Here is a 26,554-nt window from a genome sequence, read left to right on the forward strand (position 1 = left end):
TCAGAGGTTCTTAGCCATATAGCAACATGCTATATCAGCCTCCACTCATATGGGTTTGTCACCTCAGAGTCATTTAGGTATTTCTTCCACATAGATCTTTGGCTCAAAAGCTTCCAAACATATGTTGTCCAGCTCAAAATTATTTAATGACTTGCATCCTTCTAACCCATCATGTCTATTATGACTGCTAATGGCACACCATTGTCCTTAGCTGTGTTGGTTCTGTTAATACACATAATTTATCACTTTCAAATGTCTCCAGCTCTTACTTTGAATCTTACTTCTATTGGCCGATAGTGTGATTTTGGGTACTTAGTTTAGTTCTTCTACAGCTTATCATGTCCAGAATCCTAGATCACATAAGTTGATTGGGATAGGCTGTATACAAGGAGGGATATATATTTTGGATAATTTAAGACCACCACATGTTGCAGCCTCTGGTGTTGATTTGTCATCTTTCTCTTTGAATTCATCGTCTTCTAATTTTATTTGTGGCATTCTCTCCTTGGACATATTTTCGCTAGTCGTTTGAAAACTTTAATTTCTAAGGATCAATTGAGTTATATACAAACTAACACAATAAGGAAACTAATATGCATGATTATGCTAAATATATTATTATATTATCACATAAATACATAAACTAATCTAAAACATAAACAGGTGTGTTAAGTGATATTGAATGGAGGTGAACATTTTATAAATCGTACTATAGAAGCTTAAGGATGTCAATCTGGCTAGTCAATTGGTGTAGCCCAAAAAGCCCAAGCCTTATTTTTGAGCAATAGGTCGACTCGTGTGACTAACCAAAATGGCTCGTGACAAGGCTCGTATATTGTTGTCTACTTTTTTTAGGCAAATACAGTAGTTGCCTGTAGCTAGCTTGCGTGCAAGCAAGCTGCTCACAAGCAATTGTTGAAAAATCCCTCAAATTCAAATTTTGAATTTGAATTTCAAATTTTGTATAACAAGCCAATTTTTTTTACAATAAATATGAAGATAAAATCTTTGGTCGGATATCATTTACTTCACCAATATTCAACTTGCAGTATTCAATTTTCAACTCCTCTCCAACTTCTTTGCTCAGATATTCAATTTCTTTTGCTATAATTTTTCAATTTTAATTATTCTAAATTTAATAGCTACAATTATTAATGGTGAAGTTTTAATCAATTTAAGGGTAGTTCAAGTATTCCATCCAACTACAATGCATCTAAAAATATTTAAGAGGAAGAAGTATTTGAAACTAAAAGGCCCAAAATAAATAAATAAAATCATCAAATTGTTGGCAACGTATAACAAAAAAAAGTTGGTATTCAAAATATAGTGGATATTTGGAAAGCATATTGCAATTAATGTGATAAGGACCTTAGTTGAAAGCCTGGTTCAAGCACATCTCATTTGAATAAGCACGCAGCAAGGAGCGAAATAAGTCGATCTCATCCCAAAACAAACAGACTTGTGTTTAGTGGTTATAATTCTGCTCATTCCACCTTCGTATATTTACAGGAAAGATTTTGCGAAGGAATGACTATATACATAGCTACAACTGAGATGTCACTTATGATGATAGACTCCATTCACTTTACCCTATTCATGTAGAACTATTTTCCAACCCATGTATACTCTTTATTGTAGAAATACTCTTTATGTAGACACTAGAAAATTATATAACAAAAAAGCTGTTATTGAAGGTCTATAAATTTATTACAGTGTTATATCGTTTACCTCTTATTTATGGATGATGGTAATAAAAAAGGTTATATTGTTGCTATGCCTCTTTAAATTAATCATCTTTGGATTCTACATAAAAGAATTATCATTTAGATTAGTAGAACATCCTCGTTATGCCACTAGCATATACAAACTTGTTATTGGAAAATTTATTAATGATTTTAACTCTGCATTTGAATTTTTTTTCATCAATGTTGTCTATCAGTATATATCACATTATCAATTTGATTATAAAACATGGTTTTCAACATATAGGAGGATGATTAGACAAAATTAAATAAGTAATAAATTTTATTACTGTGTCACCATCAAGAAAATAAGCATTTAATAGTTTGTATGCAGAATATAGATTACAAGAGATAACATTTGCCACTGATGTAACAAATAGGTGGACTCTACGTACATGATGTTATAATCATGTGAAAGTTATGATAAAGTTATTTTAATATATTATAATGGTAGGCATACTTACAATATAGAAGATTGAGAATGGTCTATTACATTTTGTACAAGAAAATTTTTAAAACCTTTTTTTTATGCGATAAACACCTGTAAAAGTGTTTATTACTCCACGTACATGATGCTATAATCATATGAAAGTAATGGTAAAGTTATTTCAATTTTTGTTGATGTAGTCTTGTTTAAGGAGTTGAAATTTCACAAATATTGGAAAGAGTTGCCATCTTTGTTTCTTTTAACTTCGGTGATGGACAATCAAGTTAATTTAACCGACACAGAAGCAATTTTAAAGGAGATTTCAAATTATATGAATATGAAATTATCACATGTACATATATAATCTTTATTATGTGAAATGTATAACTATTATGCTGAAAAAAGAGGTCAGAGCAATTCTAGTTTCCAAAATTTTCAAGAAATACTACAACAAATTCAGATGACATGTGGAATTTTTTAAACACTAATACAAGTGCTCCCTTATTTAGTTCTAGTTCATCCATATCTAGATTATAAATGTTGATGGTACATATCTTGAAATTCTTTCTGAGTTAGCCATGTAGATGTATGTGAATGTTTGTAGTGTGTTACAACCACAAGAATTTGAGGAATTTGTTCTTCTATCACGATAGAGGTGGAACAAAAGGCAATATCCTAATTGTATTAAAAATTACACATAATCTACTAACACCTATGATGTATACGGCAACATCAAAGCTTACATTTAGTTTAGGTGGTAGGATTTTGTCAAACACATGATCAAGAGTGAAAGAAGACATATCGGAGGCTCTAATATATTTGAAGGACTGAAAATGTACGGAATTATATCTTCAAGAACTAATTAATAGTATGATGACCGATGAGTTTAAGTGGATCCAAGGATAAGGTATTGTAAGTTTTTAAATTAATTTGTTGACTTCATAATGTAATTTTCAAATTCATCTGTTTCAAAAAAATTGTACACAAATATTTAATTCGTGTACAATTTTAACTCCACCTAAATTGATTTAACTTGTCCCAAGCTAGCCCCCCCCCAAAAAAAAATTTGAGGGCTGTAACTTTTATTTAATCTACAATTAGTGTAAATTGCACAAAATTTATATTGTTAAAAAGAATTTAAAATTTCACGAATTTAAAACATAAAAAAAAAATGGAGCCAACTCGGTTCGATAAGGTCCAATCCTAAAGCCTTGATTTTTTAGGAGCCAAAAAGCTCGATCCATTTTTTGCCAAGTCGCGAACGAGCCTCAGCTCGCAAGCCAGATCGGCGCAGCTCATTTAGATTCCTATGGAAGAGTGACGGAATTGGCCTGTCAATGTTTTATTTTACGTTGTCGTCATGTGTAATTAAAAGAGTTTAATGACGTTTATTAATTAGAATTAAAATGCCAAATGCAATTAAAAGAATTATTGTTCTTGTGACTAATTATTGCAGCGAATGTACTATGTATGTATTGGACGATTGAAATATTTAGTAAATTTAAATTTTATAATTATATAATCCTGTTAAATTAAATATAAATTGTATAATTTATTTATTCTAGGTTGAACCTAGACGTCACGTAGGAAGTAAATTTTTATAATCTAATTAATGAATTTCAGACTCAATAATTTTCAAGCTAAAGCTTTTATTATTTCCAGAGTGAAATACATTCTACTAAGTTATTTGAATTATCTTCCTTTAATTATTTTAAATTATTCAAACTATTAAGTTCTTCAACAATTATTTTGACTATAAATGAAGACCTTTAATATCATATGATTTTTGAAAGTTATTTACTAATGAATATCATTAATGTTTTTCACGTTTAAAAACAAAAATACTACTTATCCTTCTTTCGCATTTATGATTTTTTTTAAAAGCCAATTAAAGGTCGCGACTTCTAAGCCTAAAGTTTCTAGCTTTGGGATGCTACAGAAAGCATGGAGTTTGACTCTCCGAATCATACAAAGCTTTCCATGATATTTTCGACATACTCCAAATGTAGCTATTTTATTTATAGATGTTGAATGTAGTTCTTGTTGCTTTATTTCTCACGAGGGAATAAAATAATCCACAAAGTTGCATCTTCTACTTTTGTTGAGTTGTGTGTTGAGCTCTTGATAAATTGTATTTCTCATTTTATTTCCTTTACAATTCGCAATGTTTGAATTAATGAAAGTTGCTTTTACATTCCGAAGGATTAATCTATTTTGTGAAAATAAACGGTCCAAAAGAAGTACCAGAAAGAATGTGGTGGGCGGTGATTTGATGGAAAAAATGATTGTGTTTTAAACAGTGTAATTTTGTAGGCCATTATGTCAAGTATAATGTACATGTAGCAAGATCCTATTTCTAAAAGAAGAAGAACAACAACAAAATCCTATGATTTATTTTGAGCCACATTTTTCACAAATAGAAGCAAAAGTCAAAATTTATATCATTATTTGAAGTGTAGACCACGTATAAGTCATCTCCAAATCTACGCGTCTGCCGTCAAAGAAGAAAGTCGAATTATAGAGATAACCAGGGACGGATTTTTTGGGGGGGGGGGCGGGGGGGGGGGGAGCCCCCCCCCCCCCAGGCCCAACAAATTTTTTTTAAAGGTTTTTTTTTTTTTTGGGTAAAAAATCAATTTTTTATGCGTAAATTTTTTTTTCCACGTAGCAGTCCAATTTGAAATTTTATAACCCGATCTTGAATACGTCCCTGGAGATAATAATTTATAAACAATAAAATTTTGCACATGAAAATTTGGTGTATTATCACGGACATTCTAAATTTCAACCACTTGGGACAAAATCATGTGAAATCAATGCTATTGGTATTTCTTGTACAACAGGGGTATTCTTGTCATTTCAGAAAGTTTCATGACTCGTGTAATTTTCCCATTGGTAAACAATAGCAAGAGGAAAACGCAACCCGACCCATTACGTAAAATGGTAGTCTCAACCAATAGGTAACAGCACATCACTTCGTTGACGTCTCTTTTGTTCATACAAACTACAAACACCTCATGAATGTGAATTTCATTCTGTTTCCAGTTCAGCAGTTGCTTCATCAATTAGTTTAGTTTCCAATATAAATTATGAACCCCTTTTCCGTGCATGCTTGTCATCTTTCTTTCGAGTCGAGTTGCGGCAAGAACGTACGTCTTGAGAAATGTGGCATATTGCCATTCTTTCTGTTTTAGCAGTTGTGAGTGCTGAGGATCCTTACAGGTTCTTCAATTGGAACATCACCTATGGAGACATCTACCCTTTAGGCATTGCTCAACAGGTTGGTTGGTTAATACAAATACGAGACATGTTTGATAAGATGGATTATTAATTGAGCGAAATTTTAGTCATTTTCCATTGTATTGAATGTAAAATTGCAGGGAATTCTCATAAATGGCCAATTTCCTGGACCAGATATACACGCTGTTACGAATGACAATCTCATTATCAACGTACAAAATAACTTGCCAGAGCCGTTTCTTCTCTCATGGTCAGTATCTATCTCATCATTCAATAAATATCAATTTTTTCGGTTTGTTAGGCATAATTCTTACGTCCATACCTAATTTGTTTCCCTCACAACCTTACCGTGTCTTACATTACTATTATGCAATATATGATTCACTTTTCACTACTAAACACCTAAAATCAGAACAATTACAAGTTATAACTCTAAAAGCAAGGGTTTGTTTATTTGTACGTCGGGATGTCGATACTCCAGTGTACAAACCCCTCACCGGGGGGGGGGGGGGGGGGGGGGGGGGGGGTGAATAGGGAGAGGGGACCTACTATTCGGTTATGGTTGCTATCTGAAATGAACAGCCGGTTGTTGAGCATGTCGACCTCCAGCTTACCAGGAAATTTCAAAGGGGATGTCAGCAAACGAAGATCATTCTCTTTTTCCAACCGCAAGGGAATAGGTCTGCTATCCAATAATTTCTTTCTACCATAGAAGAGAAGAGCTGCTTCGATCAAATTGTCAAGATCCTTGGAAAAAATCACACAAATTATTCAAAACAATTTTTCAGTTCTTGACCACATGATAAGAATTTTAGTAATTTCAAGCTCTGTAAGTAAGATGCAATAGGCCATCTACAATGGGAAGAAAGAAGGAAATTTTTCTTCCAAAAAGCACAAAAATGAGACAATGAGAATGTTAGTCTAAATTTAATGCTAACAAGAAAACATACTTTCATCAGAGAAGTCCTCTTAGACATCTTATAGTTTCACACTAGAATATGTATGAATTGGCTGCGAGGTAGGTAAACACAAATTTTTATTTGTCAAGGGTTTGACAAAGCCCCACTCAAGTAGGACTCTATTGTGGGTTTTGAAGTTGGCTGATTAGAAAAGGCAAAATTGATTTGTGGTAGACTCGTCAAAACGGTTCTTTCTTCCATATTTTGGACCACACTGGGTTCTTAAGAATCAGATTATTTTTTTCATCTAAATGACAACGAATTTCTTTTTCTGCTGTTTCAAAAAATTCTTTTTGTGATGATACTTTTGAAAAACGTGCTTCATTGAATCGCATAATCAAGAACCATTTATATTATGAAAACAAATTTATGATTTAGTACTAAAATTGAAGGTACTCAAGGCTATTTTGGACTATGGTAAGAGGCTCAAGTTCCCTGACGGCATCCTAATCAACGGCCATGGTCCCAACGGCGCATCATTCACCGTTGAACCAGGTAGCAAATAGTGGTTGAGCTATTTTATCTCTGCATATCTATGATTTGAAATTCTGCTAAGATATGGGAGATATGAATGTGTTTTTCAGGAAAAACTTACAGGTTCAGGCTATCAAATATGGGACTGCAAAATTCACTTAACTTCCGCATAGAGGGACACAATATGAAGTTAGTTGAAGTTGAGGGGACTCACACTATCCAAACAACCTTGTCCTCTCTCGATGTCCATGTCGGTCAATCCTATTCCGTGTTAGTTACTGCCGATCAGCACGCTAAAGACTACTATATAGCTGTTTCCACGCGTTTCACAAGCCAGATCCTCACCTCTACTGCAGTTCTTCACTACAGCAACTCCAGAAAACCGGTGTCTGGACCACCACCAGGAGGACCAACTACCGAAATTGATTGGTCACTGAACTAAGCTCGTTCCATCAGGTACCGTTATAAAATCATGAAATTGAGCGAGAAATGCATACCTTTGTACCATTAAAAAGATACAAATTCCATTAATTTTTCGATTATGAAAGAGAAAAAAAGCAAACAAACAAAATATGATTTCATTTTCGAAGCAATGATTTTCGTTGCTCATTTTCCGTTGCCATTTTCAGGACTAACCTCACTGCAAGTGGTCCAAGACCGAACCCTCAAGGCTCGTACCATTATGGTCAAATCAAAGTTTCCAGGACAATCAAACTAGCTAATTCAGCTGGTCTAGTCAATCACAAACAACGTTATGCAGTTAATGGCGTATCATTCGTCCCAGCTAACACGCCGCTTAAACTTGCAGACTACTACAAGATTGGAGGGGTATTCCGCGTTCCTGACAATCCCAGAGGCGGAAGCATACACACCGACACATCAGTTATGGGAGCAGACCACAAAGCATTTATGGAGATAGTGTTCGAAAACCGTGAAAACATCGTCCAAAGTTGGCACCTCGATGGATATAATTGCTTTGTAGTTGGGCGTGTGCATATTAATTATACATCTCAATTTAGGATGACGAATTATAACTTTTCTCGTTCACATTCAATCCATAACTCTGCAATTCCACATGAGACAAAGCCCTTGTTTGACAACCATTATTTGAAAGTTCTTTTTTCTAAGTACTCATTTTCAACCACACATTCATACAATAAAATATTTTGTATATAAACTCAAAACTTTTTGGTACATTTTAATCACACATTCTTCCAAAAATCACTATTCAAATATTGTTTCTTGCAAATAATGACCATTGAGGGTCAAAAAATGTATTTCGAGTTTTCTATATGTGCAACGGATGTTTACTCAAGCAAAAATGTTAATTGCATTGCAGTATGGATGGCGGCCTGTGGACACCAAAGAGTCGGAAACAGTATAATCTTATAGATGCAGTTTCTCGATGCACAACACTGGTGAAAAATCAGATTCTAAATTCACTTTAAGCAAAATGTGTTTGAGCTATGTGAAACCAACATTTGTACATCACAGGCTTATCCAAAGTCATGGACTGCAGTATATGTGGCACTCGACAATGTGGGAATGTGGAACTTAAGGAGTCAGTTTTGGGCAAGGCAATACCTTGGACAACAATTTTACCTGCAAGTGTATACACCAGTCCAGTCAGTTAGGGATGAGTATCCTATTCCAACAAATGCCCTGCTTTGTGGAAGAGCGAAGAACAGACACAGATGAAACTGAAGAATGACATCAATTTTAAAGTCACAAATTGTCACATTCTTTTTATCTCTTTAAAATGAAAATGCTCAAGAAAGGAAAAGTTTGCTAGTGTTAAATTCTTATACATCATTTCCTGCTGTAATAAATTAAGCATTTCTGTTTATAGTTTTCTAAAACTTGAAAAGTCTCCGAGCTTTGCTGTTTTATGGGAAATGAGGAAAAATGTTACATATTTCATTACATGCAAATTTTAAGTCTAATGTTTCGTAACAGAAAACATTTGAATATAATCAATCAAAAATGCAGGGAAGATTAATATTTAAAATATACTATAAACAAGTTACTGGACCTGCCAGTTAATGGAAATTAGTTCGAAACGAACTTAAAAGTGAATATTGCGAACTGCAACGAAATATATAGAGAAAAAACTAAAAAGATACCTTTTGATCAGACCACGGTTTGCTGCATCCCATTTCTATCTGTAAAATGTGCTTGCATCACTATAATCACATTCCAAGTGGTGAAACTTGAAATTCACAAAAAGAGGTTAAATCACTTGCCTTTGTTTTGCTTGTCTTCTACACTTCCTTGTGTTCACCCCTTGGTCAGAAATTCAATCGCAAAGGGAGGAATTGGATAGCCACAATTTAATAACCAATTTAGAGATGATATACTACCAAAATCAAGCCACCACACTAGTGTATTTTTCTCTATACGTTGCCATATGAATTTGTATGCATTCATTTTATATATATGGGAGTTATGGGTTGTGGAAAGTTGAGTTTCAAATTCAATTTTCTCAATTTCCTCAACTTCTCCCTCCAGTAATACTCTCATGCTATTTGGGTCGGGTTGGGTTAGCACACATGGGCGACCCATCTTCTTCAAACATACCTCACTCGCATATGATGGATTTGACCTAATTCTAATATAATATCAATTAAAATTATTTCAACATCTCCAAGTTCATATTGGTAAATGGATTGTGCTACCAGCGAGTTAATTTAAGAGCACAAAACACTATACACCTATTAGGAATGTATACCAGCTCTAGAAGAGGGAATATATTTCTCGCTATACCTCAGACATATTTTGTAACACCATTTCGAGTATTTCCACCTCTCAATTGATCAAAAAACATACTCAACTTTCTAATATTTATTGTATTCACACTTGTATCGTAAACTCAAACTATTAACATAATTGTTCGGGCAGTGAATACAAGTTGAGGTGCTAAATAAAATAGTCTTCCTTTCTTACTTGAATCCCTTAATTTCAAGTCAATTACTTTCCTAGACATGTTCCATCAAACTAAGTCAACCATAATTACTGGTAACATGCTAAAGTAGCAAACATCGAAATAAAATTATGAGAAACAACCAAAAGTTATAAAGGTATATAAATGAGGTCAAATGTGCCTCAAACTCATAGAATGAAGAAGTAGGGATCAATTCTTTCGTTTCTCATTAGTCGCTAAAGCAAATGTATTAAGATATATTTTCTCTTTCTTAGGACGTATGTCTAATCTTACAAATAAAATACATTATACATATCATAGTTAAGATATTCCTCGATATCTAATATGAGTTCTTTTTATATTATTCCTCTAGGCAATCCCAATCGAGAAATCAATCTGGCTATAAATAGGTCTTATCGATAGCAAAAATTCATATCGATTGCTTGTTGTAATCTCTTCTGATATCTCTTCAAGGCGACTAGATCATGTATACAACATGATCACTTTGTCTCATCTTAGTACACCTCAAAGTGTTTGAGGCAATCACTCATGTGAGTAAACAAATCACAACCTATTTGACGTACTTTATGCGTGCATATTAAATGGTAATCTAAAAATCACAAGAAAATATTACTCTTAATGTATGAACTCAAAACATTGTTCATTAATGCACTTATATGAAAAAGTTTACATAATACATAATTCAAATTTTATGTAATCCCAGAGATTTAACATTAATCATAAAAATATTTCTAGGTTAGATTTTGTAAATGGATCAGCTACCATTTGGTGCGTAGAAATATACTGCAAACTCACTTCTTACTTTTCTATGATATCTCTTACCAAAGTATACTTTGTATCAATGTGTTTGGTTCGCTGTGATAGTTGTTATCCTTTGTATGTACAATAGTTGCCTGACAATCATAGTAAATTAATGTATATCCCATATCACGACTAAGGACTCTTAGATATTGTAAGAATCTCCTTAACCAAACAACTTCCTATTCCACTGAATCACATGTTATGAATTCTGCTTCCATTGTGGACAAAGAAGTACATGTCTGTTTCTTACTACTTCAAGAGATAACGTCATTATTAAGCAAGAATTACATATCACACAGTCGAGTGGACCATTCTCTTGTGACCACTAGAAATACATCCCATTAATGTCCCTATGATCACCCAAGAAGTATCCAGTGTCAATAATCATAATATCATAAAAGCACAGTCAAATGATCCACCCTCTCGATGATCACCAAAGGCACATCTCCTATCTACCCTTGCAAACACCTGAAAAGTCTTACCTTCAATGTCAAAACATATCACATAAGCATATCTCACATGCTTCGGTGACCTAATAGTGGTCGATAGAGCATTTTATAATGTAAACTCATTTTTTCGATCATGTCATGTATGCTAGATTTTTAACGATTGACATATGTCGTGCATGCACATGCAAATTCTCGTGAATGGCATGTTCAATTAATATATTTGGGAGCCACATGCTCAATCATTGTAACCATCATATGGTATGCTATGATCTCCTTATCAACGTTATATAAATATTGCAATAATACTCCATAGAGAATATTACACGAATACTATGTTCTCACATCAAAGTTGTAAATGGATTTTTATTTACCTTTTTCCTTTTAGTGTGATCTTTCTACGGGTGTAGGTCAAGTCCCCTTTTCACCTAATGTTAGAAGAAAACCTGTATTACCATCTAATATTAAACACGGTCGTCAATTCAATAACCGTAACACAAACACAACCCCTTATTATGAACATTAATAACAAAATAGTTTAGTAAGCATTATCGCTTCAAGTTACCAATTGTACTCTGAAACAATCTAAAAAATTCCATTGTTTTCTAAGTCCAATTATGAATCTAATTGTTTCTAACGACCAAACACTTATGAAAATGTAAAGGTTGAAACTATGCAATTTATTAATTTGGACAGAATATGTTGTTAAGTTTTGGTTGCTGCCCTGACTAGTTTCATCCATCTTTCGCACCCTTAATCACATTCATTCCTTCCCAAACTTTTACCACACCTATTTAACATATGTGTACAGGTAAATATATTATTAAGTTACCACAAGTTGGGGATCTACAACCTGAAAATCAGTTCCTTTTACTCAACACAGAATCAGAATTTCATGATGGCTATTTTGAGTTTCACTTGGATTAACATACCACGATTCAGATTATAATCTATTAAAGATCATTTATATACTTCTAAGTTATATGCAAAAATATTCATATTAATAAATATAAGTTGTACCCAAAGGATTATTTAAAATCAAAGTTAACTCACTAAAATTCAGTAACTATCAAATCTCTATCCATGTTGATTTCCTTCAAGTTTTTGTAATCAATTACCCCTCTTTTGCTACTATAAATTCACCAATAAAGTCCAACATAATCTCAAGTAAGGTCAGAGGTTCAAGAGGTTATAAAACCCTCAAAAATAATGAACAAAAACCTCAGAACTGTGAACTAACTCAGCTGCCTAAAACATTCGATTCCAGCTTGTTGTTTTCTACTTCTCTTGGGCTCTTTTGCTCTCTTTTTCACTTGGAATCAATTGGGAATGAGTTGAAAGAGTTAATCTCTTATTTAGGAGGTAAAGAATAGGTTTTTAAGGGGTTTAAGTCATCATCAATGCTTAGGAGTGAAGAAAGTTACTATTAAAACGATATGTAGCCCAAGCATGAGGTGATTTTGTAGTAAAAATCTTATTTTATTCCCATCTCCCATCATTGAAGTAAAAAATCAAGTGTCTTTGACCTATTTAATTGTGTCTACAACATAACTTAATTGCCATAGGATACTAAACTAATTTATTTAGTTAATTCCTTAACTGTTTATTCGATTCCTTACCCGATTGTCTCCTGATTCTCAACTGATTTCAATAATTTGCACATCAATATTTATAACATCACATTAATCTTATATTATTGTACTGTGATCATGTCACTTTGTGCCTCATGTCCCAATTATGTTAAAGACTTAGTTGGTGGTTAGGGTAACCATGATTAACCAAAATAAAAGTGAGCAACTTTACTGATGATGATTCCAACACTTACAAGATTACAATCATTTAACACATCAATACCCAACATCTATATTAACCTAAATTTCTAAAATAGCTCAATATAAGATTCACCACCTAAGTTGGGGGTCAAAAACTAACACTATATAGAAATCTTGAAACCTCAATGATCCAATAAACCCTAATAAGATAAAACAATTTTGAACTATTGAGGCAAATACAATGGCAATGCAAATAGCAAGTAATGCATGAATCATATGGGCCAAGGGTGTAAACTGAAGTTAGGGGTATTGCATTCTCCTCTCATAAGAAGTTGTCCTCGAAATTCGCTTAAACAAAAAAAAAATCAGGATATTTAACTCGATTTTCATCTTCTCTTTACCTTATGACTTCTTCTATTGTCTAATTGTGCACAATACATTAAATAATGGAATTTTCTTGTTTCTATGTTGATTTACTTCTCATTGAAGAACCTCTACTGATTTTTCTTTTTAAATTAAATCTGGTTTTATCTCTATAGCACCTGAGAGGATTTTCAATGTTTTTTCTTAACATGGATATACAAAATACATTGTGTACTTGCGACATTGATGAAGGAAGAACAAGTTTATAAACTACATTTCTAATTCTCTTAATAATAGAAAATGGACCAATGTATCTCTAGCTCAATGTCAACATAATTGGAAATCAAAAACCTTTTCCAATCCCGCTGAGTGTGAATGGTTTGTCCTCAAAGGTTGAAAGATACTGACTTCTTACAATCTATAGTAGCTTGATATTTTAACAACCAAGCCATACCCAAAAGTCACTACAAAAAAAAAAAAAAAAAAAAAAATGCTCCACCGACCAAAGGTTTAGTGACCAATAAAACATGGTTGCTATAAAACACTTTCTGCGACCAACTAATGGTGGGTATAGGTTTTGGTACAGTAAAATTGGACTAATTTTGTTATGTTCTATTGCAACCAAATTACGGTAGCTATTTCAGTGAATTAGGGACCATACATTTGATTGGTTGGTAAAGGTAGTGCAAAAAAAGAACAAAAAATTTCCCGCGTATGATACCCACTCTAGGGACCATTGAATGGTCTCTGAATCCCAGTCTTCTGCAACCACTCATATCCTGGTCACTAAAATATTTGGCGTAATTTTATCCTGCTCTTTTTCCTTTGGTCTTTGCATGTTTTAGTGATCGAAGGCGATGGTTGCTGACACTACATCACAAAAGTGACCACTGAATGGTCTTTGAATCCCAATCTTCTGCAACCACTCATGTCCTAGTCACTGAAACATTTGGCGCAATTTTATCCCGCTCTTTTTCCTTTGGTCTTTGCATGTTTTAGCGACCGAAGGCGATGGTTGCTAACACTACACCACAAAAGCTTGCTGACACTATACCACAAAAGCGACCACTGAATGGTCTCTAAATCCCAGTCTTCTGCAACCACCCATGTCCTGGTCGCTAAAACATTTGGCGCAATTTTATCCCGCTCATTTTCCTTTGGTTTTTGCATGTTTTAGCGACCGAAGGCGAGGTTGCTGATACTACACCACAAAAGCGACCACTGAATCTTAGTCTTTTACAACCACTCATATCCTGGTCGCTAAAATATTTGGAACAATTTTATCCCGCTCTTTTTCCTTTGGTCTTTGTATGTTTTAGCGATCGAAGGCGATGGTTGCTGACACTACACCACAAAAGCAACCATTGAATGGTCTCTAAATCCCAGTCTTCTGTAATCACTCATGTCCTGGTCGCTAAAACATTTGGCACAATTTTATCCCGCTCATTTTCCTTTGGTCTTTGCATGTTTTAATGACCGAAGGCGATGGTTGCTGACACTACATCACAAAAGCGACCACTGAATGGTCTCTGAATCTTAGTCTTCTACAACCACTCATATCCTGGTCGCTAAAATATTTGGCACAATTTTACCCCGCTCCTTTTCCTTTGGCTTTTGCATGTTTTAGCGGCCGAAGGCGATGGATGCTGACACTACACCACAAAAGCTACCACTAAATGGTCTTTGAATCCTAGTCCCCTGCAACCACTCATATCCTGGCCAGTAAAACATTTGGCACAATAAAATCCCGTTCCTTTTCGTTTGGTTTTTGCATTTTTTAGCAACCGAAGGCGATGGTTGCTAAATATTACACCATAATAGCAACCATGGAATGGTCCCTAATATTAGTGTTCTGCAACCACTCATACCTTGGTCGATAAAATAGTTGGCACAATTTTATCCCGCTTTTTTCATTGGTTATGGCATTTGGTAGCGACCACTAATGATGGTTGTTGAATATTGCACCCCTCCAACGACCAATGAATGGTCCCTAATCCTAGTCGTCCACAACCACTCCTATCTTGTTAACTAAAATGGTTGGCACAATTTTATCCCACTTTTTCATTAGTTTTGAAATGGTCATTGAGCCTAGATCTCTTCAACCTCTGATGTTGTAGTCGTTAAAACATTTGACACAATTTAATCCCGCTTTTTTCATTTGTTTTGAAATGATAGCTGAGCCCAGATCTCTTCAACCACCAATGTGGTGATGCTCTAACCTCTGAGCTAAGCAAGCCCACATAATGGAACCTTTTTCTATTCGAAATATCTTTAATAAAATTTTGAATGATTCCTTGTAAGTTGAATCTTTGGTACTGGTTGGTTCGTAAGGACGAACAGCAGCATAATTCATAATAGCTTTCATACTCAACGAAGATCGATCTCGCATAATCTTCTTCAATATCTTTCTGTTGGTTTGAAACGTTAAAACATTTGACACAATAAAATCCATCTTTTTCTTTCAATTAATTTTGATATTTTCTAGTGATCAATTGAAGTAGATCGATTCTACAAATACACGATACTAACAACTCAAACAAATTGAACTTAAGAAAGAAACATTTTCTTATTTCATGTACAACCAAAAAATCTAGGAGACGTTTCAAGGTCTTAAATACGAAAAGAACAAATAACCTACTGGATCACCTGTCCCTTAATAGGCTAGGCTATAAAGCAAGAATAACAAATACTGAGAATAATAAACTAAGAAACTTTAAATGCCATTTTGACCTAGTAAACAAATTCAAAAGGCCAAAATACATCATACTTCACAGCAAAGCAGTGAGTTCATCCAGAATCGTCGCGAGCTTTCCGAAATGGGGTTATGGGCCAAAAACGGACACCGTATGCAAAAATTACACAAATTTCATCGAACACCGGCCATCCAACTGTTCCATATACGCAACTATCTGTTCCTCCACACGAACCTCATTACCACTACTAATTGTTGCTTTGTGGTAAATCTTATAGGGTTGGTTACTCTACGCAAGATATCTACTTGACCAAATTATATTATAAACGAAAATGGACCGGATCACAATACAACAAAAGCAATATTTTGCAACCTACAAAAACTACATTCCCTAATATTTCTAACTAATTCTAAATAAATAGAATTAAAAATTGAAAAAATCCAATTCCAAAATTAATCAACTCAATAAAATACCAATACAAAGCTATACTCTCCTTGCATATTTATTTCATATTTGAATTAATTCAACTATACATTTCATCAATTATAATTTTAATTTAGAGATTAAAATATATAGAGAATTGATTTTAATTCCAAAATTATAATTTTACTCTCCATTAAATATAGCCCTGAAAACATAGCCCAATTACAATTGATTTTCAAAATAACTAAATCTATTAACTTTCCATGTAAAAGGCAGATGAAAGGCCATAACCCACATCCATAGTTCAACCTTTCTCCACGTCTTCTTCTTCGAGCCGCTGCCGCTGCCGCTGCCATTGCATCTTAGCAATCCACAATTACCTGGTCCAGTGTTCGACACAAGCCGCTGTCGCTGCATCTTTAGTATCACCACTTCTTAGTATACATATACTCGGCTTCTTTCGCTCGTTGTTTTTCAATATGATTACTGGTTCTCTCTATACATATAGTCGACAATATCTTAGCCCTTCTTCTTGATTGTGTATTTATAATTTTTCATTTGAAATATCCGATATCACTACTTGTTTTACATATAGTCGGCCAATATTTGGTATCACTCGTTGTTTTACTTTGATTGTAAATTTTGAATGAGATTAGAAGATTATTTGTTTCTATCTTTTTATTGGTGGTTTATCCAAGTAATACAGTCAGGTAAGTATCATTTGCAAATTTATTTGTGGGTTCTTTTTTTTAAGTCGTTTGTGATAGTTAAATTTGGTGTTATTTAGATCCAATTAACCTCACAAGGCTTGTTCTGTATTTTCACTTATCGTTTTTAGTTTTAAGTGCTGCAATGAAATTGCTTCATTACTGAAAAATCATATCTTGATATTACTCCCTCCTGTATGTATTTGTATCTTTTAATTTTTTTTCTCTCCCACCAAGATGGGGGTGAGGAGTAGGGTGTTTGATGTGTGGCCAATTATGAGTGATCACTTGACTTTTTGTTATTAACTTTTATATTTGATTTCGTGAACAATCTAATTTGCTTTCTGACTCAGTATGGAGATTTTTGCATGTCTGTAGACTTCCTGGCAATGAAATTGTGATTTAAAGATTTGATTGTAATATTTAATGGAAGCTAAGGGTTGATAAAGCTCGGTTGTGAGGCTTGAGAAAATTTCAATGTTGGAACATATTGAGATTGGAGATCACAGTGAGCAAGTTTTTGTTAGGCTGAATTCAATTTATAGTAATTAGAATTTTTTATACTACGATGAAATATTGAAATCTTGACAATGTGTTAAGCTTGTATGGGTTTATTAAATAAGATCATCACAAAAGAGTCTAAAATGAGCCAAAGCCCAATGAAGCATGTCCATCAATTAGTTCTGGTCTTAACAGTGCCGAAAAGGGAAAATATAGAAATGATTTTGCAATTTTACCAGTTGTATGAAGATGGATATAACTGTTTTTTATTAGTTGTTGCTTTTGTTCAAGCACGATTATTGAATTTCACGTCTAGCATCCTGAACAACATGTTCTTTGGGAATGAAAATATTGTTAATTTGTTGGGAATGCAAATATTGTTAATTTAAGCTTTTAATTTTATGTTGTGATGCTGGATGTGTAAACAACGACTCAATTTTTCTTTTTTAAGTCGTTTGTGATAATTAAATTTGGTGTTATTTAGATCCAATTAACCCCACAAGGCATGTTCTGTATTTTCACTTATCATTTTTAGTTTTAAGTGCTGCGATGGAATTGCTCCATTACTGAAAAATTAGATCTTGATATTACTCCATCCTCGATGTATAAGTTTCTTTTAATTTTTTTTCTTCCACCAAGGTCCACAGAGCTTAGTTACAGCAGTTTCTCAATTACTAAAGTACAAAGCCACACAAGTCATAGCAATACAAGAAGAGAAAAATATTAGAAAATGACACCATGATATGATTGTATGCAGAATTTATTCTATGTTTAATTCTACATTTCATATGGAGATATTGGAATTTAAGAGTGTGAAGTGAAAGTACAGAAAGCATCTTACCAATTCCAAAAGAAAATGAAAATAAATAGTGAAACATCACAATAGTAGATAACTTTAAGAACCAATTCTTTAATATATTTTCACCGAATTTATACTTTATCTTCTTTTATTTTGAGTATTGTTGTCAACATAGAAAAAAACCATTTCTTTTCGCAATTCATTTGTTATCTTCCTTCTTCCCCTTTTCCCTATTAGTAATGTAGGGATTCAAGTGTATGAAAAATACCCTTATATACATTTAACCATCTCCAGTAACACATAAATGTATTTTTCCCTTTTTTGTTAATTTATGTTTATCTTGTTCTCATTTCTCTTTTTGTTAATTTATCTATTTCAGTTAAGTAAATTCTGGTATCAAAATGGATACAAGTTGATATGGTGTCAAGTTAAGTTGTCAAATGAATACACTAATGGGGTTGAATCATTTATCGATCTGACAAAAAATCATCTAGACAATGATAACAAGACTTATTGTCCTTGTCGGCACTGTCATAATGTATACGTTCAAAATATTGATGTGGTTGAGTAGCATTTATGAGTGAAAGAATTTTCTCAGAATTATCAAAATTGGATTTTTCATGGAGAACCAATGACAATGAGTGATGTTGATGATGATTTAGAAGGTGTCCAAGATGATGTGGAAGATGATGATATGATGGCAGCATTGCAAGATGCTGGAGGTGGAATGTATTTTAATGTTACTGCAGATGGTTTTCCCGAAGAACAAAATACATCTAAAGAAGATTTTTCAGAACTATTTCAGCAAGCTAAAAAAGAGTTATACCCAGGTTGTATCAAATTTGCTATACTGACATTTATAGTGAAGTTAACACATATTAAGGTGTTAGATTGTTGGAGTAACAAGTCATTTGACATGTTACCTCAATTACTGAGGGAAGCATTTCTAGAAGAAACTAAGATTGGGAAATCATTATACGAGGTAAGACGTATGTTACGAGAACTTGGTTTAGGATATAAGTCAGTTGATGCATGTAAGTGGGATTGTGCATTGTTTTGGAAGCAGAATAAAGATTTGAATAAATGTCCTATCTGTGCTAAACCACGTTACAAAGTTGAAAATGCTAAGGGTACACGTATTCCTCATAAGGCCTTACGGTATTTTCTTATCACTCCAAGATTATAACGGCTGTTTAAGTCTCGACATACTGCTGCTGATATGAGATGGCATAAAGAGAAGCGTCCTAACAAAGAAGGTGTGTTAAAGCATCCAACTAATGGAGAAGCATGGAAGCACATTGATGAAAAGTTTCCAACATTCTCTACAGAACCTCGAAACGTTCGTTTAGGTCTTTTGACTGATGGATTTAACCCTTTTGGTAACATAAGCACCAGATATAGTATGTGGCTAGTGATATTGGTTCCATATAATATGCCATCATGGATGTGTATGAAGGAGAATTTTTTCATGATGTCGTTATTGATACCTAGTCCACAAGCACCCGGAAAGGATATTGATATATATCTAAGACCTTTAATTGATGAGTTAAAATATTTGTAGGATAGAGGTGTCATGACTTACGATGTGTCAAAAAATGAAAATTTTAGAATGCAGGCAACAGTGTTGTGGACAATACATGACTTTCCAGCATATGGGATAGTATGCGGATGGAGTACGAAGGGCTATAAAGCATGTCATACATGTAAAGAAGACACATCGTCACAACCAATGAGAAATAAGATTTGTTACATGGACACCGACGATATTTACTAATACATCATGCATGGAAGAATAATACACAAGTCGATGGAAATTTTGAGTGGAGACCAGCTCCAAAAAACTTTACTTTACAGGAGTTGAAATACTATAACAATTAGATAGAGTGAGGGAAGGAAAACCAGGAAAATATCCTGACAATGTTGATAGGAAGAGAAAACGTGATTCATGTGAATTAAATTGGACAAAGAAAAGTATATTTTTTGAACTTGCTTATTGGTCTGAGTTGAAAATAAGACATATCTTGGATGTGATGTACATTGAGAAAAATATATGTGAAAATGTCGTTGGAACAATTTTGGGTATTGAGGGTAAATAAAAAGATACTGTTAAGGCACGGATGGATTTAGAGGACTTTGGAATCCAGAAGCATTTGCCTTTGCAACATCATGCTAATCAAGCGTTGAAGCCAATAGGATGTTATCCCTTGACATTGGATGAGAAAAGAGAGTTTTGTAAGTTTTATAAATCTGTCCAATTTCCAGATGGATTTGCTGTAAATATTTCAAAGAATGTAAATGTCAAGGATAGTAAGATACGGGTTTGAAAAGTCATGACTGTCATGTTCTATTCCAGCGGCTCTTTCCAATAGGTATAAGACTTTATGTCAATAAGGAGATTAGTACTACAATTACTGAGTTAGCCATGTTCTTCCAAAAAATTTGTGCTCGGAAGCTTACTATTTCGGACTTAGATGCTATGCAAGATGGGATAGTAATTACATTGTGCAAGCTGGAAAAAAAATTTCCTCCTGCCTTCTTCGATATATTGGTCCATTTACACTATGAGGTGAAGATGGCTAAACCAGTGCATACTCGTTGGATATATCCTTTTGAAAGGTAATATCAACACTTTTAAGATAATCATGTTTGCAAGTATGTATGCATCCTAATTAATGGTTATTTTATTTCATTTTAGAGCTTTAGGAACATTGAAAAAATATGTGAAAAACAAAGCTCGTCCAGAAGGTTCAATTGTTGATCGCTATGTCAATAAGGAGGCATTGACTTACTGTTCCATGTACCTTTATGGTATTGAAACTCAATTCAATATAACAAAATGTACTGGGGGCTACGATAAGCAAAATCAGTCGACTTTATCAGTTTTCACCCAACCAGCAAAGTCATTTGGGAGCATTCAATACCTTGAGCTATCACATGATGGAAAAAATAAAGCTCATTGGTACATTCTTTATAATTGCATGGAGTTGGAACATTACATAACGTATGGACTTTCCATATAATACATGTACCATTATTATAAGTTAGTACATGATAATACTAATTATATCATAATTACAGCGAGCACACTGAAGTATTGTAAAATAGAGGTGTCATTAACATTGATGAAATACGTGAAAAAGAATTTCCAGGTTGGTTTAAAGAAAAAGTAAGTTCTTTTCCAAGCTCAAATTTTTGTGTTTTTTTAAATTTAGTATTATGTTACCCTCTAATTGTTATGCATGTATTTTCACAAATCAAATCGTCATATTTATGTAAGGATCCTAATGTAAGCAAAGAGTTGTATGTACTAGCATGTGGACCAAATTATAGAATAAAATCATATAGTGCATATGATGTGAATGGAGTTCGATATCACACCAAATCACATGATGCTATACGCGTCACACAAAATTGTGGCATTTGGGTTGAAGGTGAATCTTGTGATTACTATGGGCTAATTGAGAAGATTCTTGCTGAATTACATTTTTTACCACAAAGATGAACTTTTAAGTGCACGTTGTATGACACAAATGTAAGTAGAAAGAATATACACACGAACATTGGCATCATGAGCATCAACGTAAGTGCACATTGGTATGGAAATGAACCTTATGTGCTAGCTAGACAAGCTTGCCAAGTGTTCTATGTGGATGATTATAAACTGGGTCAAAATTGGAAGGTCAAAAGTTTTGTCATTGTCATGTGTTGGATGTTACAGACAATTTGGATGAAGGAGATGGTAATGACAATAATGTTGAGCATAGTGAAAGTGAAGCTTATCAAGAAAGAAGTTCTAAAGTTGTTGAGATAACATTCGAATCAACTGACATTGAGCAACTTAATCGAGAAGATGTTCATCCGACACAAGTAGTATTGCATGATAAAGAAATGAATGAAGATACATTGGCCGGTAGTCTTAGTGATATGGAAACCGTAGATGGACCATTGTTGAATAGTGAAGACAATGATGATTCAGACTCATTTGAGTAGTTGTTCGTTATGTAACTATGTACTGAATAACTCATTTACCATTTTCCATAAATTTGTAACAAGGCCATATCCAATGAACTTCTTGCGAATCTTCATTGATAATTAAATTTCGTTTTCATTAATTCTTATCAGAATAAATAAGAAATGCATCTTAATTGAAGATTTCTAACTACAGTTAGACTAATATAATTGAACCTTTCATTGATATGATATGGTTTCTTACTTTTTGGTTGTCTTATTCACATATGGCATGATTGTCAAGGTGAGCTATATACGAGGAGGGAAGGAAAAGAAGCTATGATCTTGGGTGTGGGATTTGTTGTATGTTTGCTTTGCCTATTTTCTTAATACAAATACAGATGCCACCGAAAAGAAAGTCAAAGCATGTGTTACCCATAGCATCTGCGACTTCTCGAAGCTCTAGCAATGGGAGCCCATCTCCTTGTCAATAAAGAGAACACTCTAATCAATTACACATTCCTATTTCGACATCTTCATGGCTCAAACTGGGGCTATAAAATATTTATTACGAAATAACTCTTTAAACCTATCCCAAGTCATAGCATTAATATCTTCAATGCTACTCATAGTGTCCCACCAGTGCCCAGCACTGCCTTGAAGCATGGATGATGCGCAAACCACTTTTTCTACCTCTGAAACTCTTGTATGTCTGTACATATTCTCTAAAGTTCTTAACCAATCCGATCTAATGCATCTTCAAATATTTGAGGTTTAGTTTTCTAAATCTTTCTCCAACTATGCTAAAGCTTGACATGGCTAAGGCATACAACCACATGCATTGGAGATTCATTCATTCTATACTAAGGTGTTCCAATTTGGTGAGTTGTGGGTTGACAAGATCAAAAGGTGTATGTCGAAGTGTCAACTCTTGGTGCTTCTAAATAGTCATCCTTGCGGTTTCTTTCCGTCCTCACGTGGGCTTTGATAGGGTGATCTCATCTCACATTCCTTGTTCATTCTTGATGAGGACTATTTCTCACGCTTCCTTACGTAGAGGTTTCATGCCTATCCTAGTATGCGATATCGATAAGAAGGCAACATTCTTGTCTCACACCTTTCTTTTGGTAATGGCATGATCATATTCGCCAATGACTAGAAACAGTCTATCAAGAGTGTCCTCGACTGTTTGGAGCATTACGAGAGAGATTCTAGCCAGTTGGTAAATAGAGACAAAAGCAGTCTTCTACTACCTAGATGGACATCAGATATTCATATCAAGAGACTTGTATTCTTGACTTAATTTACTCATTAGCGGCATTACTCATCAGTGGCAGCCGTTTACTTATTTGGGAATCTCCTTGTTTAAGGGGACCAAGAGGGGTATTTTATATGATGACCTCATCATGAAGGTCAAAAGTAGGATATCAAGCTAGGCTTCTCGAATACTATTACCTTGGAACCAAATTACTCTATTGAGACCAGTGCTATTATCTCTACCTCTTTATCTTTTTCAGATTATGTGGGTTTCCAAGGGTGTACAAAAAATTTTGGAGAGTATATTTGCACGGTTCCTATGGGACTCTAAGAAACAAGCACGTTGACTACTCTAGAAGAGTTGGAAGGAGATTTGCCTTCCAACAGATGAGGACAAACTAGGCTTCAAGAGACTACAGGATGTAGTAGACACTTTCTCTATAAAGCTTTGAAGGTTGTTTTGATCTCAAAATTCTCGTTGGACTCAATTCTTAAGGGGAAAATATTGTATGGAGATTCATCCATAACTTGTAGCGGTTTCCTACTCGACATTCCTTACTGGGAAAAGGTCGAAGAGTGTTGTGCCATACACTGAGCTATACATGGTATGGTACCTTGGCATAATACAGAAGTTCTTCTGTCACGATTGTTGGATGGCTGATACTACACTAGCATCCTTATTCCCAAACAGATAGCACACATTTGCGAGAATATAGGATTTTTTTAGATAACAGTGGGTTGAATTTTGGACGATTGTTATAGGCTTTTCCTCCCTCTACATAGCGCAATAGATAAGGGTGATACCTTTATGTGCAGCTGCCTTAGACCATATTGTTTGGAGGATTACATCGGATGGTAGCTTTACTACCAATTCAGCATGGCAGCTAATCCATTCGGTTCATCAATCTTTGGACTCCTATCGATTACTATGGAGCTTCATTTTACCTACCTCTATTTCATTCTTCTATTGAAGATTATGGCAAGATTTCATTCCAGTAAATGTAGTCATTCAGAGGAGGATTGGGTGTTAGTTGACTTCTCGATGTTAGTGTTGCTCTAAGATTGAGACAATCAGTCATATCTTCACTTGCAGCAAGATCTTTGATCAGGTATGGTAGCACTTTGGAGACATTTTCAGATACCTATGAGAATAAGAGAGGAGATCAAATAGAGATTCCAGATATAGAGGTATTCTGGACAATATGCTCGCTGTGGACACATTCGCACTATCATTCCTCTATCGGTATTCTAGTTTTTATGGATTGGAAGGAATGATGCAAAGTATATGGAGATCCGCATGGTGGCCAGACGGATTATTTGGAGTTATACTGTATGGTCTCTTTTCTTTATATGGGAGAAATTTTTAAAGCTACGCACTGGCGATGGAACTTAACACTTGTACTACTCTTTGTATTTCTATGACTCTCTCTCCTCCACCACTACCTATTATGGTTATTTGGCGCACCTCACCAATTGGATCTTACAAGATCAACAGTGATGGATACGTCAAGGATGAATTTGCAAGTGGTGAGACATCATTAGGGACCACATAGGACACTGCATAAGGACCATCTTAGCATTTTATGGCCTCTGTTTAATTTTGGAAGCCGAGTTCAAAGCTATACTAGATATGATTCTATTGGCTAGAGGAATTGTGCTATCAACTATTTAGGTTGAGGCAAATTCAACCATGGCTATTCACAGCATCACCAAGGGCGGAGGATTATGTAGGATTCAGGGCACTCTTACACAGAGATGGGAACTAGGTTGCAGACTCGCTTGCTTCTGAGGGTTTGGATGGACACACAGCTTCCCAGATCTCCTTCGATAGACACATGCTTTTCCATATCTACAGAAAGGGGAACCAGGTTGCAGACTCGCTTGCTTCAGAGGATTGGGATCACCAATGCTATTAGGAGTATAGACCACCCAACCTACTACGATAAATTAGGACACTGGTATAGATCGACAGACATGGAATGCCCAGGTTTAGAGGTTTGTAGCTTAGGTTTCATTTTTTGAGTTAATTTCATTGTATAGGGAAACAATACTTCCTATTTATTGCCTTAATTTCTTTCTTAATCACTTGTTACATTGTTACTTTTTCGGACGTTAGGTTTATGTCTCTCTCCTTCCCGGTATTTTTATTTTTATTATACATATATGGTTGAGAAATCCTTAACCCCTATCGACCTTCCTCAGTGGATCCTAAAAAGTCACTAAGGATGTGTGGACGTCTTTGTTAAAAAAGCTTTCTCCAACTATCTCAATATGTTTAGCTCTTTTTGTAGTTGTACGAGTCCAGCCCTTTGTTGTTCCCCCATTTCTCTCTTTGTATTAACGGCTGAATTTGTTATGATTGACGCTCAACCAGTTCCGTAAGTCTATCAATAACTGCACCCCAACTATTATCTTGGATTGACACCTCTTGTCCTAGAATTCTAGCTCCACTACTATTGTCACCTCTAGTTCTTAACATAACTAAAATACATGTTTACAAAATAATCATAATAAAGATTAGCCACTATCATTTATGAAGGATGCACAGAGTAATGCAACAAAATAAACTTACTAGCATAGCCTTGCTCTTTTGTATTCTAAGATCATGTACGTGGACAGTCTACAGAATTACAACTTTGCTCCGGTATGACTCTGTCACACCCCATTTATATAGATAATCATATACTCACCTGTATAGAAGTATAAATTTGACAACTCGACCTAAACATACGATTGGCCACTATATATTTTTTTAAAGATAAAATGAAATAAGCATCTTTATAATAAGGTCCCTTATATATCCTTACCTAATTACCTATAATGTTCATAAAGAATAATAAAACAAAATATTATATTACCAAATTTCAACATATTTACATTGAGGATACAAAAGTATCTACCACTCCATAATGTAAATTCATTTTTTCAATCATGTCGTGCATACTAGATTTTTAACGATGAACATATGTCATATATACATGTGCAAATGCTCGTGAATGGCATACTCAATCAGTATATGTTAGAGCACATGCTCAATCATCGTAACCATCATATGGTATGT

At 34.4% G+C, this 26,554-nt stretch overlaps 1 pseudogene; it reads left to right on the plus strand.

The window, feature by feature from the left end:
• Positions 1–6,411: 6,411 nt before the first annotated feature.
• LOC111394192 lies at positions 6,412–8,760 on the plus strand (annotated as a pseudogene).
• Positions 8,761–26,554: the final 17,794 nt, after the last annotated feature.

This window comes from Olea europaea, chromosome 5, assembly GCF_002742605.1.
Source record: "Olea europaea var. sylvestris chromosome 5, O_europaea_v1, whole genome shotgun sequence".
Classification (NCBI taxonomy): Eukaryota; Viridiplantae; Streptophyta; class Magnoliopsida; order Lamiales; family Oleaceae; genus Olea; species Olea europaea.